This window comes from Brassica oleracea, chromosome C3 (assembly GCF_000695525.1).
Source record: "Brassica oleracea var. oleracea cultivar TO1000 chromosome C3, BOL, whole genome shotgun sequence".
NCBI classification, from domain to species: Eukaryota; Viridiplantae; Streptophyta; class Magnoliopsida; order Brassicales; family Brassicaceae; genus Brassica; species Brassica oleracea.
The window spans coordinates 15,387,308-15,402,432 of NC_027750.1; the positions used below are offsets into that span (position 1 = coordinate 15,387,308).

At 38.9% G+C, this 15,125-nt stretch overlaps 2 long non-coding RNA genes and 1 pseudogene across 3 annotated transcripts; 2 read left to right on the forward strand and 1 right to left on the reverse strand.

Moving 5' to 3' along the window:
* Positions 1 to 1,447: 1,447 nt before the first annotated feature.
* On the forward strand, positions 1,448 to 8,981 carry LOC106329518 (annotated as a pseudogene).
* On the reverse strand, positions 3,608 to 6,263 carry LOC106329519. Of its 2 annotated transcripts, XR_001267836.1 has the most exons (5): positions 6,062 to 6,263; positions 5,851 to 5,926; positions 5,549 to 5,673; positions 5,362 to 5,435; positions 3,608 to 3,888 (listed from the first exon to the last, which is right to left on the reverse strand). It is a non-coding gene; the product is annotated as an uncharacterized LOC106329519 (long non-coding RNA). The 2 variants fall into 2 exon arrangements; XR_001267835.1 differs by lacking the exon at positions 6,062 to 6,263 and having other exon boundaries at positions 3,610 to 3,888; positions 5,851 to 6,047.
* A 1,618-nt stretch (positions 8,982 to 10,599) lies between the features above and the next one.
* Positions 10,600 to 11,489, forward strand: LOC106333605. Its single transcript, XR_001268422.1, has 2 exons — positions 10,600 to 10,713; positions 11,068 to 11,489. It is a non-coding gene; the product is annotated as an uncharacterized LOC106333605 (long non-coding RNA).
* The last annotated feature ends 3,636 nt before the right edge of the window (positions 11,490 to 15,125 follow it).

The following is a 15,125-nucleotide window of genomic DNA, read 5'->3' on the forward strand; positions in this document are numbered from 1 at the left end:
CTATGCGATGCTGAAGTTGCTCTCATCGTCTTCTCTAGCCGCGGAAAGCTCTACGAGTTCGGCAGTGTCGGGTATCTTTGTGCTCCTTCGTAGCTCTTAATAATATTCAATAAAGTTAGGTTTCTTATAAAACTGATTACGAAATGGGCTCTCTTTTTTTTTTTTTTTTTTTTTTTAGTGTCTCTTAGGTAGGTTGTAATGATTTTTTAATTATTAAAATTATGATAAGAGACTTTGCTAAGAGACAGTTAATTATAGGAGTTTATTGGTGGTATCTTAATTAAGGTTCTTAACAATAAAAAAAGATTAAATTTATTTTTAAACATAATCACATTTTAGTTGTTCATGCGCTTGTCTATCACGAATTCTTGTTCGAACACCCATCTGGTTGGCGATATTAGTAGGGATATCTGTAGAATAGGTGAGAACAACATGTGAACTTCCGCTCCCTTCTCCTTGTTGGAAATCTGAGACATCATATTGAGTGTATTCATCTCGTTCGTCTTCAACTATCATATTATGGAGTATGATGCATGCTCTCATAATCTTTCCAATCTTGACTTTAGCCCAACAAAATGCCGGATTTTTAACAATGACAAATCGAGCTTGCAAAACTCCGAAAGCCCGCTTTTTGGACAGCTTCTTGACGTTGCGCAAATAAAACTGCTTTAGGCCCTTGTGGAATTAAAATGGATTGGATAAAAGTTGCCCATTTTGGATAAATACCATCGGTGAGATAGTAAGCCAAATGATACTGTCTTCTGTTGACCGAGAAATTCACTTGCGGGGCTCGACCATTTATTATGTCATCAAAAACCGGTGAGCGATCAAGAACATTAATATCATTTAAGGTACCTGGAGGTCCACAAATCTAAAAGGGAAAAACCAGATCTGACGAAGCCCTTCAGTCCTAAACGCCGACCCTCTTCACCGTCGTCACGCCGTGAGTCTCGCTGTTGCTCCATGGAAAGCCGTGACCTTCTCCATCGAAACGAAAACAGGTAACGTTTTGTCAGCCACAGAACACCGAGCATCTCGACAAAGGATTGAGCAAGGTGAAGAGAGCAAAAGAAAATAAGATCAGGAAAAGGAATGGAGCCTCCGGCACCGACAAAAAACGCCGGACCGGAGCTAGATTTGTTTTCAGAAGCGGTGGCGAGTTAAGAGAAAAAAGGGGCTAGGGTTTTTTTGACAAAGGATGGAGCGTCTCAAACACGGATATTAGATTATTCACCATATCTTTGACAAAAAAAAAAGATTATTCACCATATTAATCTAACAACAAATATATTAACAAGGATTTAAATTTGATGTCAAAAAACAAGGGTTTACATAAATATAAAACATACATTTCGTGTACGATACACATTATTCCTTTGATCTACAAAAAAAAATAGCGATTTTTGAGGAGAGAGGAGCTCAGTATCAAGAAAAAGGAGAGAGAAATATGGGAAGAGGGAGAGTGGAGATGAAGCTAATAGAGAACAAAATCAATAGACAAGTGACCTTCTCAAAAGGAAGAAACGGTTTGATGAAGAACGCTTATGAGCTTTCTGTTCTATGCGATGCTGAAGTTGCTCTCATCGTCTTCTCTAGCCGCGGAAAGCTCTACGAGTTCGGCAGTGTCGGGTATCTTTGTGCTCCTTCGGAGCTCTTAATAATATTCAATAAATTTAGGTTTCTTAGAGCATGTTTATTAGTGAAACCCATTAGTGTCTTTTAGGTAGGTTGTAATGATTTTTTAATTATTAAAATTATGATAAGAGACTTTGCTAAGAGACAGTTAATTATAGGGGTTTATTGGTGGTATCTTAATTAAGGTTCTTAACAATAAAAAAAAAATTTATTTTTAAACATAAAATTTTAAAAGATTAAATTTATTTATTAAATAAAACAAAGTCAAACTTAACATTTTAAACATATATTTTATAATAGAAACATAAAAACATAAAAATAAATATTACGGAAATAAACGAAAATAATTTCAAGCGGCATCAAAGCTAAGTTGTTGTCTTGATCACTTCCGAATTTACGCCATATATGTTCAACCAAATCACCTTTTAGTTGTTCATGCGCTTGTCTATCACGAATTCTTGTTCGAACACCCATCTGGTTGGCGATATTAGTAGGGATATCTGTAGAATAGGTGAGAATAACATGTGAACTTCCGCTCCCTTCTCCTTGTTGGAAATCTGAGACATCATATTGAGTGTATTCATCTCGTTCGTCTTCTACTATCATATAATGGAGTATGATGCATGCTCTCATAATCTTCCCAATCTTGACTTTATCCCAACAAAGTGTCGGATTTTTAACAATGGCAAATCGAGCTTGCAAAACTCCGAAAGCCCGCTCGACATTTTTTTGGACAGCTTCTTGACGTTGCGCAAATAAAACTGCTTTCGGCCCTTGTGGAATTGAAATGGATTGGATAAAAGTTGCCCATTTTGGATTAATACCATCGGTGAGATAGTAAGCCAAATGATACTCTCTTCCGTTGACCGAGAAATTCACTTGCGGGGCTCGACCATTTATTATGTCATCAAAAGCCGGGGAGCGATCAAGAACATTAATATCATTTAAGGTACCTGGAGGTCCAAAAAATGCATGTCATATCCAGATATCATATGAAGCAACCACCTCTAAAACGATTGTCTGTTTTCCCGAACCACGAGAATATTGGTCTTTCCAAGCCGTGGGACAATTCTTCTACTCCCAATGCATACAATCGATGCTTCCTATCATTCCGGAAAATCCACGAAGCTCTCCAATATGAAGATGCTGAAGATCAGCCGGTGTTGGTCTTCTTAGGTACTCATCGCTGAACAAATTTATTATTGCTTCCACAAAGTTTTCCACACATAACCGAGCTGTGGTTGCACCGAGCCGGAGGTATTCGTCGACCGCATCAAGCGCAGAACCATATGCCAACACACAAATAGCTGCTGTACACTTTTGAAGTGCAGATAGACCAAGTCTTCCGGTAACGTCTTGCTTTTGACGAAAGAATTGAACTTCATTGGAGAGGTGATCAACAATACGCTTGAACAATGGCTTGTTCATTCGAAATCGTCGTCTGAATAGATTTTCAGGATATGTGGGAGTGTCACTGAAATAATCATTCCATAACTGGAGATGTCCTTCTTCACGGTTTCGTTCGATAAAAACTCGTTTTTTTCTTGTCCTCCTTTCATCTTCTTGATCACCTTGATCATTGAACAGATTCTGAAATGTTTGATCAAAATGTTGATCAAAATATTGATCAAAATTTTAGTCAATTGACTCTTCGAAATTGTTTTGAGAAGAAGATGCCATGAGATGATAATCTATATATTTTTCTTCTGTGAAATAAGCGATGGAAAATTTTTGGGGTTACAAGATTGAATTTATTCAATCCCGGGAAAGAAGAGATGGACAACTTTTCTTATCAAAAAAGAGATTCGTGGTTACAAGATAAAATTGTTTTCTTATGAAAGAAGAGAATGGTGAGAATTGTTTTGGAGAGAAGAACATGAGATTATAGTAAAAAGCAAATGGAGAGAAGAGCATGAGATTATGGTGAGAATACAAACCAATTTATAAGTGTTCTTATACACAATCTTGTGACCTCGTGACACACACGGACGACAACAACAACAACAACAACAACTCAGACTCGTGACACACATAGACAACAACAACAACTCAGACTCGTGACACACACAAACAAGACTCCAAGGACAAAAACATTTAACGTGACACACACAGACATACATTTCTCGTGACTACACAGACAGCCCCCTCCTCACCACTTCACCTCTCTCGCGTTTTCTTCTAAAATCACAGACCTCACACTTCCTCTTCTTCACCACTTCACCTCTCTCTCTTGCCTCCGACATACTCGGTCACCTGCATTACAAGAACGGTAAGGACAAAACGTTTTAGCTGAAACAAAAACGAGATCAATGTAAATATTTTAGAACAGCAAGGATAAGAACATTTGAGGACAATAAAACCAGTGACATTTTACCATTTTAAACAAACTTTGAACTACATTAACACCGTCAGAACTACATAAACATAACAAGAACTACATAAACATCAAACAACAGAAGAACATCAGAACAATAAACATCACAGGTAACAGAATACAATGACACGACTAACTAATTCGAGAACAATTCATTTATCAGCTTCTTCTTGAGGGTTTCTTCATACTCAGCATGAGGTTCCTTTTTTCCAATGAGACTCTCAAGCAGACTCAACCTACACAACCTATCTTTCGCGGCCAAATCTTGATGTTTGATTGTCCACATTGTCTGAAACTTATTAAGCGTATTCTCATCTATCACCGTCTTCTTAGCACTCATCTTTGCGGCATTCACACCCGCAGGACGCTTGTTCTCAGTGGCTTGGGAGTTTGATGAATCTGCACCGTCCTCACACTTCCTCTTCTTTGAGCTCCCTTCGTTTTTAGCAGTAGCTAGGTCTCACCACTTCTGGTCGTGCCGGAGCTCTGTCCAAGCGTGTTCAAGCGTAAATCTCTTCTTGTAGTTGTTGTAGAATATTTGATGAGCTAGCTTCAGGACTTCATTCTCATTCTGGCCGCTTGTTCTCTCCCTAGTAGCCGTTTCATACGATCCACAGAACTTTGACACAAGGTCATTGATTCTGTGCCATCGTTGCTTGCAGTGCCCTGCCTCTCTCTCTTGGCATCCAGCCACCAGAGGACTTGCCGCAAAGTAGGTGGCAATCCTTTGCCAAAAACCAGAGGATTTTTGCTCGTTGCCCACCACTGGATCCTTGCTCGTGTTTAACCACGAGCTGATCAGCACCACATCATCTGTTGGTGTCCATTTTCGGCGTTCCGTACGCGCTGCTGCTGTGTCTCCATCAAGGTTTGAAGCTTCCGTCCCTACACTGCCGAGAAATGGAGATTGTGATGTAGATAGTTCGACACTATCTTCATACTGCCCAAAGGAAATATTTTGTTGTCTAGTAAGTAGATCAACAAATCTAGAAGGCTGGGCAGATGATGTTAAAGAATCCATATAGGAAGATAGAAAGAAAAAAACAAAGTTAAGACAGTGGGAATGAGGTTGAGCAAAGCTCGGAGAGATTGAGTTATGAGCTTTGAAATGAAATCAAGAAAGAGGAGAATGAAACTTTTAAATAGACGAGAAGGAAAAAGAGAGCATTGATCATAGGCATTCAAACCGAGTTGACATAAACCAACCACATTCATCACAAATCACCATTATTTTTTATCTAACCATAAAATAAATTTATTACCTAAGCCAACCGTGAGCTAACTCTAAATTTAGTATCTAACCATAAAATCAATTTCTATCTAACCATAAATTTCAATTTATTACACCATACCTTTATGTACAATCGTGTAGCTTTCTTTGGTGTGGTCATAGAGCAGAGTCATGTGGTCTTCATTACCGTCCACTCTACATTACAAACAATATACTGCATTATCATCTAACTATCAATCGCAACTTAAATCACAAACAATGATATATCCAATTGAAGTGGGAAAATTCAACAGAGAGATAGCTTTTACCTCTATCAACAATCGGTATGTGTTTCGCCCACTATCACAAGACAATGCAACGGTGACCGAGAAACCATCACTCTCTGCTTTCTTCATCCTCCCTTAACCTTGAGCATGCCTCTTGATCTTGCCATCTAAAGACACAAAGACATGAAAATATCAAAACAGAGCAAATAGAAAGGTTTTATCCAATTGAATTTCATTTCAAACAAGAATAAAAATCAAGAACAATCCCAACATAACTCACAAACCACCAACGAGTATAAAAAAATGGTTTATCCAATTCAAAAAATCAAAGACAAAGATTTTACCTTTGTCAAAAATCTTGGGGTTTTCGTCTGACAAAGAGAAAGGTTTATCCTGGATCATGCCTCTTGATCAATCGATCTCAAGACACAAAGACAGAAAAAAAATTACACAAATCAGTAACAGAACTTCTTAAGATTATCGATGAAATAGCCACAATCTACGACATGCAAAGTTGAAATCTTCAAACATTAAAACATATTTTCGGACCTTTACCTTTCGATTCGCTTGAAACAGTCACCGTTCTCCTTCGTCTCCGACAGCCACCACGAGATAGATCTCGCCGTTTTCTTTGGTCGAGGAGAGAAACCGATAGAGGGGACGCCGATTTCCATCATCGACAAGAGCCACCATGAGGGGACGACGTTTCGTGGAGGAGAACCCCGAGAAGAAGAGAAATCGCCTTTTGGGTCGGCGAAGAAAGGAGCGAAGGAAGAGAGAAAGAAGGAAAAGAAGAGAAGAGTCGAAACCTACAGACCCACTTTGGCTTGGTCGAATGAAGAATAGACACGTGGCTCGCAAGGGACGTGCCTTCGCTCTCTTAATTAAGGGACGGATCTTCGCTTAATTCATGTTTTCCTTTTATTTTTAATGCCATTAATCATAAGATCTCAGCCTAAGAGCTGCGATAAATATGCCCTTATAAAACTGATTACGAAATGGACTCTCTTATTACTAGCTATACCGTAAGATTCAAGAATATGATCAAGCTTTTGTCTTGTGGGTATTAATTCTTAAAGATTGTGTCTTTTATCCTACGGTAACTAGGGTTCATCGTTATACTTTTTTTTTTTTTTTTGAACAAATTGTTCATCGTTATCCTATCTCTGTCTCTGTCTCTCTCTTGGATCCATTATTATTATTAAGCCAATGGGTTCGTACGTTCTACTTTATTGTTTGATATTTTATTTGGATCTGGATTCTTTAAACTTGAAGATGCCCAAATTCAGACGGGCTTAAAATACGAAGTTAGGGTTTCCTTTTGTAAGAAAAATCTTTATACATAATTAAACTAATTATCTCTCGTGTGTAATAATTTTTTTCTGCTGAATTTGCAGAGTTGAAAGAACAATTGAACGGTATCATCGTTGTTACATCCGTTCTCTGAGCAATAATAGGCCTGAGGAGTTTACACAGGCATGTGTATATACGTACTTTCGGTTTATAGAATAAATGAACGTGTTTATATTTATAACTACTCTTACATCAAATTTTCTTGTTACTATATGCATTTCATTATATAGTCCTACATGGTGCAGAATTGGTGTCAGGAAGTGACAAAGCTCAAATCCCAATATGAATCTCTTGTTCGCACTAATAGGTTTATTAATAGTTTTCTAAGCCCTTGAAATTATATAGGGATCATCATCACTTTCTGTTGTACACATTATATAAATAGCTGAATAGTTGATGTGTGTTGATATTCATGCTAATTATCAAGGCACTTGCTTGGAGAAAATCTTGGAAAAATGAGCCTGAAGGAACTGCAAGGGTTGGAGAGGCAGCTGGAAGCCGCTCTTACTGCGACTAGAAAACGCAAGGATGTATACATCCATTATCTAAATCGGTCTTGTTTTATATTCAGTCATATGTTATATATAATAAATTCCCCATATATTATGCAGACACAAGTTATGATGGAAGAAATGGAAGATCTTCGGAAAAGGGCAAGTTAAATAATTGTTATATACCAAACTGATACATGTATATACATATATTAACCAATCTATTATTGAAATGGTAGGAGAGGCAGCTCGGAGACATAAACAAACAACTCAAGATTAAGGTTTTCACGCTAGATCTCAAATTATGATTTTTAGAAATAAAACTAACTCGTTTATATTTTTAATAATATTGTTTGTCAATAGTTTGATCAGGCCTAAGGCCTTGATTTCAAATCGTTTCAATATTTATGGTCAAACACGGAAGCATCAGCGGCCGGTGATCCCAACAATTCTGAATTTCCGGTTCAGTCTAATTCAGTGAATTGCAACACCGAACCTTTTTTTTTTACAAATAGGGTACGTAACAAAGTACCATTTTTCTTCGTTTTGTGAAAAGGGATAGAAGTTATATATATATATATATATATATATTGATCATTAGACTAGTTTGATACTTGGATAAGTAAATAGGTTCCAACAACATTACTACGTGGAGGAGTGGATGTACGGTTCCTTTAGTCAAACGGAGTGGTGGTGGCTTAGATCTGGTGTCAGATCTGGTTCTGTGGAGAGCTCTGCTTCTTCCTCTGCTTCCTCTGTTTGATTTTCTCGGTAAGGGCGAGATGGTTCGCTTGGCTGAAGGCGTTAGGGTCCCTCAAACGGTGGAGTTGCGGTGTTTCTTCCGACCGTTTTGTTGGTCTCAGGCGCGTCCTTTCTTAGGCCGGTCAACCGTTCTCGTAGGGGCTTCTATGGTGTTGCTTTCGTTTCCTAGCCGGTTTGGTTTGTTGCAGGTTCTCTGTAGCAGAGGCGTGTGCGAAAAGGCGAGCAGCTGGGTTTGTCAACCACAACAACCCTTTTCGGGTGGCGGTGCGTGTGGAGTCAACATGACTGTGGACTGGTGTAGGGCTGTCCTGGTCCGCTCCGCTCTGACTTCTGGTGGAGTAGTTGGCTCTGCCTCTTTGGTATAGGTTCGATAGCGTGTGGCGGCTCATGGTCGCTCCTTCTCCAAATAAAGCTCGGCTTGGTGGGGCGTGTGGTCTTGGTCTCGAGTGTAGCTGTCTGTCCATAAAGTTTGCTGTGTGGGAGTGCTTAGCAAGCTGTTTTTGACAACCCGATCATTAAGAACAGGTCACCGGGTACGCCTAATTCTACCGGGCCCAGCTCTCGCTATAACTGCGGGTTGATTCCGCGGCAAGCGAATGTTCCTCTCCGTTGTATCTTTTGTGTACTGCAATTGTGCTTAATGTCATTTCATGTGTTTCTTTAGGTTTGAGTTTGTGTTAGTTTTCTTTATGTTGATCTGCTACTAGTATTCTCTGTCAATGTCTGTAAAAAATTTTAAACTGGTAATGAAATCTTAACATTTTTTACCAAAAAAAAAAAAACATTACTACGTGCAAGGTGAAGGTTCGTCTGTATCAAAGAGTAACATGGCATGTAAGACCAATTTCGTCCAAGATTGGGTTCTTTGACATGTTGTTGACTACATCACAAGGCCACTAGTGGCACGCCAATTTCAGCTCTAAAGCTCGATTTTTCAGTAAGACTTGTACTTAGCTCAAACTCGTGTGAATTTATTCGCATGTTTGGGTCTTTTAAATACTTTCTTTCCGTTTGTGTGTTTCTCCCTGATCTAAAACATTTGTTTTAATCATAATATGTCAGTGCGTCACTCATTTTCATACGAACTGAACCTGACATTCCATAACAATAAGGTAATCTGCAGGGCCGGGCCTGAATATAAGCCCATCAAACATGTGCTTGGGGCCCGAAAAAAACATATATGTTTTAAGGGCCAATAATAAACAAAGAGATCATGTAGCTTTACTGGTAACTTTACTCTAAGTGGGAAAATGGACCCGGGATCAAATCTCCAAACCGTTTTTTCAATATTTTCACTGTTTTTATGAAATCAAACGGCCAAAAATAATTTTTTGCTTGTGGGCCAATATTTTTCAGGCCCGGCCCTGGTAATCTGTATCCAAATATGAACGAATCATAATATGTGACGCAGTGCGTCACGTAGTATTCTTGGAGAGGGACCTACTTTCTTGTTATATGATTTGAGTTTGTTCCCTTGGTGTTTTTAGTTAAAAGCTAAGGGACCCTACGCTTAAGGACCCAGCCTAAGGGACCACCTATAATGTTGCTCTTATGACTTATGAGCCCAGATCTGTGTCGATAAGAACATGCTGAATAGGGGTGGGCACTTTACCCAATATCCGAAGCCGCATCCGAACACGATCCGAAAAACCCGAACCGAAATCCGAACCGAAGTAGCAAAATATCCGAACGGGTATTGAATTAGGATAGATTGGATATCCGAACCCGAACGGATAATATCCGAACCCGGATGGATATCCGAAGATAACCGAACATATATATAATTAACCTTATATTTCTAGTTTACATCTCTCATTTTATATAAAATATTTATATTGATACTACACATACTTTAAGTTCATATAATACACATACAATTACGGAGAAAATAATTTGCTACTCACTTAAAATGCATGTCAAAGTTTTTATTTCAAGAATTAACAAAAAGTTACATACAAAATTTAAAAACAATAACCAAATTAATGTATTTTTAGTTTCAAAATGTTATGTCCAAATTTATTAACCATTCAATCTATTAAAAATAAAAAATTAGTTAAGTGAAAGTTATATTTTTAAATACAAGAAATTCGAGAAATGAAAAATTTAATATATTATTTTTCAAAATCTAAATATCCGAACCCGGTCCGAAATAACTGAATCCGAACTAAAAATATCCGATCCCGGTCCAAAGTTCAGAAATACCCGAACGGGTTCTACACCTCTATACCAAAATACCCGAAAATCCGAAATATCCGATCCGAACCCGAACGGGTACCCGAACGTCCACCCCTAGAATATCCTTACAGAGAATGTAATTTAAAAATTAGGGAGGTAATGTTACTTTTATAGTTTTATAATAGCGATTGTTACAAAAGGTATTAATGAAAATTAACATTTTCAAATATTATTATAATTGTGTCGAAAATAGCTTTTGCTAGTATTAATTTGATTCCTTTAGTCACAAACGAGAGCGATTTGCATACTAAATAGGGTAAGATGAAGAAATTAGCACATATGGAAAAACCGAAGGCCCAAGCGTGAAGCCTACCTCTAACCCTTGCGAAAATACGTCGATGCCTCTGTACCTTCTCTTTCTTCTACGTAAGATGCTCAAATGTTTCGATGTAATCATTAGCAAAACAATATATTAATGTTCCTTCTCCTTTCTTTCACCCTTTTTTCTTATCTGTTTTTTTTGTCTCCAATTCGCTCTCTTATCTGAATTTTCTCTGATTCTTCTATTCTCCCTTCTATATTTAATGTACACAAAACACGTAATCTCATCCTCAATAATATCTAGTGTCTTTATTTATTTTATTGTCATTCAATAATTAGATTTATTGTTTTCCAATTTGTTTGTGTGTTACTGCTTTGTTCTATCAGTGGAAAATTATTCATATAGCAGTGTGTAGGAGATTTGGTTCCACACAACGGTGTTTAGGAGATTTTATTCAGACAGACCCCATCTCCGCCGCATCAGTGCGCTGCCGTGTCTGTGTCTTCCCTTCTCGCTGTCGTGTATGCGTATTCTCTTCACGCCGCTGTCACATCTCATGTCGTTTGATTGTGGGTGCACGGGGTGAGGCTTACACCGAGATAATTAAATCGAGTAGAACGGTCTTCAGTAAGCGATCAATTGTACATCTCAAGCTGGATCGAGTGCTGCAGTTCGAGCATGATGAATCGAGCATTTGGGTCTTCTCAGTTCGATCGATGCAAGCTCAGGGCAACTGAGGATCCAATTTTTTTTTTTTTTGCAAAACTGGCCCCCCTAAAATTAGCATTGTTGTATTCTAATTTATCCAGATATTTTATATTTTAGCTTGTATTTAATTTACATTTACCGGCTATTTTGATAGGTAGATGGTTGTTATTTTGTATCAATACGGATAAATAAAAGTTAACTCTCTAATAAATCACAAAATATATGTTTAGAGTTACATATTCGACTAAACATAAAATTAACTCATAAACAAATCACAATACAAATGATTAAAATGGTTGTTTAGCCGGTTAAGATTTTACTTGACTTTTATTTGTTATAGTTAGCCAGTAATACATACCAGTTATCTCGACATTGTTATAGTTAACCGGTTATATATACTAATTAATGATTTAATTTGTGGAATAATCGGTTAAGATTTTACTTGACTTTTGTTGGTTATATTTAGCCGGTAATATCACTAATTATCTCAATATTGTAACTTGAATTCTAACAATGAAAACCACTAAGACTCTAAGGACCATTCATGGGATTTTAAAGGGTTTGGAATGTAGAATCTGAAAGTCTGAGACCGATTCGTAAAGCTATTTGTACACTTGAAAATATTGGGACCAACTAGAAAATATCTGAAGGATGGAGGACTTGTGTTGCAAAACATAAGAAATCGACATTGTTGCCCAATCTGTAACGAGACAGAGACAGGAGGATGAGCACGACGGCGAGGCTTGAATTTGAGCATGAAGACTTCGGCGGAGAAAGACGACAGAGATGGTCTGGTTACTCGAGACAGATGCGTCGATTTACGGCGGAGAAAAGGAAGCTTGAGGCAGAGACGTTCGTGGTGGCTCCGTCTTCAGCCGACGGCGGAGATAAATAAGGAAAACAAACAGGTCCACGGCGTGGTTCGAGCTGGCCATGGACGATGGAGCAAGACAGCGCTGAAAGAGTGAAGCTTGAAGCGATCAAGTGTAGCAAATTATGAAGAGTGTTCGAAAGAGTGAAGCTTGAAGCGGAGAAGAGTATCGATCTGCTGAAGAGTGCTCCCATCATTTATGAAAGATTATAAATTAAGACCCGAAATTTATTAAAGAAATTATAACAAATTCTCAAAAATTGTTTAGTTGAATATGCATGACACAAGACCACTGACTCTGAGTATACATGTTACTTAATTTGAGAAAATTAAGCTTGAATCAACTTGTGTAAAAACATACTGGCTAACATAATTTTACATTGTGTTTGTTAACTTTAACCAGTAAGCTATATATAGGTATTCCTGATTGTTGTGACGGATGTGAGAAGATAGAGATTAACAGATGGATAAACAATAAAAAAAGACCAAAGCCCAACAGATTCAATGCATTATTCAACAAATCTTCACCTTGACTTGAATCCTCCATAATCAGATGTACCAGAATGCACTTCTTCATGCTCAGAATACAGTTATACCAGACTCTCTCTTTGCTCAGATGTTCCGTCGACCTCAGATGTCAGATGTCCCGTCGGACCAGATGCTCCTCAGAGCCAGATGCCCTCACTTGAGCCAGATGCTCTCTTCGAGCCACATGCCCCTCAGGGCCAAACGCCCATCAGAGCCAGATTTAACAGCTTGAGATGTTTAGCAAATCAAGACAATGCTTGAACTTGCTATGAGGAACTGGCTTAGTGAACATATCCGCAGGATTATCAGTTGTTCTTACCTTCTTCACTTCAATCCTCTTCTCATCTCTCAGAAAATGGTATCTTACATCGATATGCTTGGTTCTCTCATGATGAACCTGATCCTTGGCTAAGCAGATAGCACTTACGCTATCACAGAACACAGTAGTCTGATCATGATGAAGACCAAGATCACTGACCAATCCTCTCAACCATATTGCATCCTTAGCAGCTTCTGTCAATGCCATATACTCTGCCTCAGTTGTAGACAAAGTCACTGTCGACTGCAAAGTCGCCTTCCAGCTCACAACAGAACCACCCAAAGTAAATACGTAACCAGTCATATATCTCCTGCTATCCACATCTCCTGCATAATCCGAATCAGAATACCCAGTAACCAGTCTCGGATCCTTGTCTCCATAGACAAGACCAATATCAGATGTACCCTTAAGGTACCAGAAAATCCTCTTCACAGCGATCCAGTGCTCCTTTCGTGGCTGAACCATGAACTTACTCACAACACTGACTGCATGTGCAAGATCTGGTCTTGTACAAACCATAGCATACATCAAACTTCCTACAACACTAGCATAAGGAACACGTGACATATAATCGATTTCCCCTTCAGACATTTCATCACTCATGGTAGGATGAAAATTTGCAGCACATGGAGTATCGATAGGCTTAACATTAAGCATCTGAATCTTGTCAAGACCTTTTCAATGTAGGCTTTTTGTGACAAGAACAACTTCTTCTTCGTCCTATCCCTGAAGATCTCCATTCCTAGAATCTTCCTCGCAGCATCCAAATCTTTCATCTCAAACTCAGAACTTAGTAGTTCTTTCAGCTTCTGAACATAACACTTCTTCTTGGCAGCTATCAGCATGTCGTCTACATACAGCACCAGGTAGGTATATGACTCATCCTCCACCTTGCTCATGTAGACAAAACAGTCATAAGGACTCCTGTTGTAGCCCAACTTGACCATATAGCTGTCAAACCTCTTGTACCACTGTCTAGGAGACTGCATAAGTCCATACAGCGACTTCCTCAACTTGCACACATGATCTTCTTTACTAAGAAATAGAAAACCCTCAGGCTGAGTCATATAGATCTCCTCCTCAAGCTCTCCATGAAGAAAAGCAGTCTTCACATCAAGTTGCTCCAACTCCAGATCCTGACGTGCTACTATCGCCAATAGCACTCTGATAGAGGTGTGTCTGACCACAGGTGACAATATCTCATTGTAGTCCACGCCTTCTCTTTAACTGAAACCTCTAGCAACAACTCGAGATTTATACTTGACTCCCTCTTCTGGTGACTGACCTTCTTTTAGCTTATAAATCCACTTGCAAGTCACAACTTTTCTCCGAGGTGGTAGTGTGACCAGATCCCATGTGTGATTCTTTTCATGAGATTCCATCTCATCTCCCATTGAAGCAAACCATTTCTCAGATGCATAACTTGAAATGGCTTCTCTGTAAGTAGACGGCTCGTAAGTTTCCACTTCCTCTGCAACTTGTAGTGCATAACCCACCATATCTTCAAACCGATATCTCTCTGGTGGCCTAACATCAACTATCATTGGTCTGTCTTTAGCAATACTGCATTTTTCAAACCTAATACGTTGATTTCCAGAATTGGAAGATTGAGGCTGCTCATCAGACATCGATCGCTCGCTCTCTTCCTGAGGATCGATCGATCTCGTGTTGTCGGACATCGATCGGAGATCTCTGCCATCGCCTAATCCTGTGTCTGGCGTAGATCGATCGCTCTCTGACACTGGATCGGTTGATCCTGGGTAGTCTGACTGCACATCCTGCAGCTCCACCTGCTTGTCAACATCCTCCTGCTCTGCTTCTGAAATGGACTCAGCTGAAACTTTGAACATAGAACTCTCATCAAACACAACGTTCCTGCTCATAACAACCCGTTTCTCAGATGGACACCAAACTCTGTATCCCTTTACACCATCTCCATAGCCCATAAATACTCCCTTCTTCGCTCTTGGTTCCAGCTTTCCTTCATTAACATGATAGTAAATCGTGTAACCAAAGACTCTCAGAATAGAATAATCAGCAGAACTGCCTGACCAGACCTCATTAGGTATTCGACACTCGATCCCTGTATG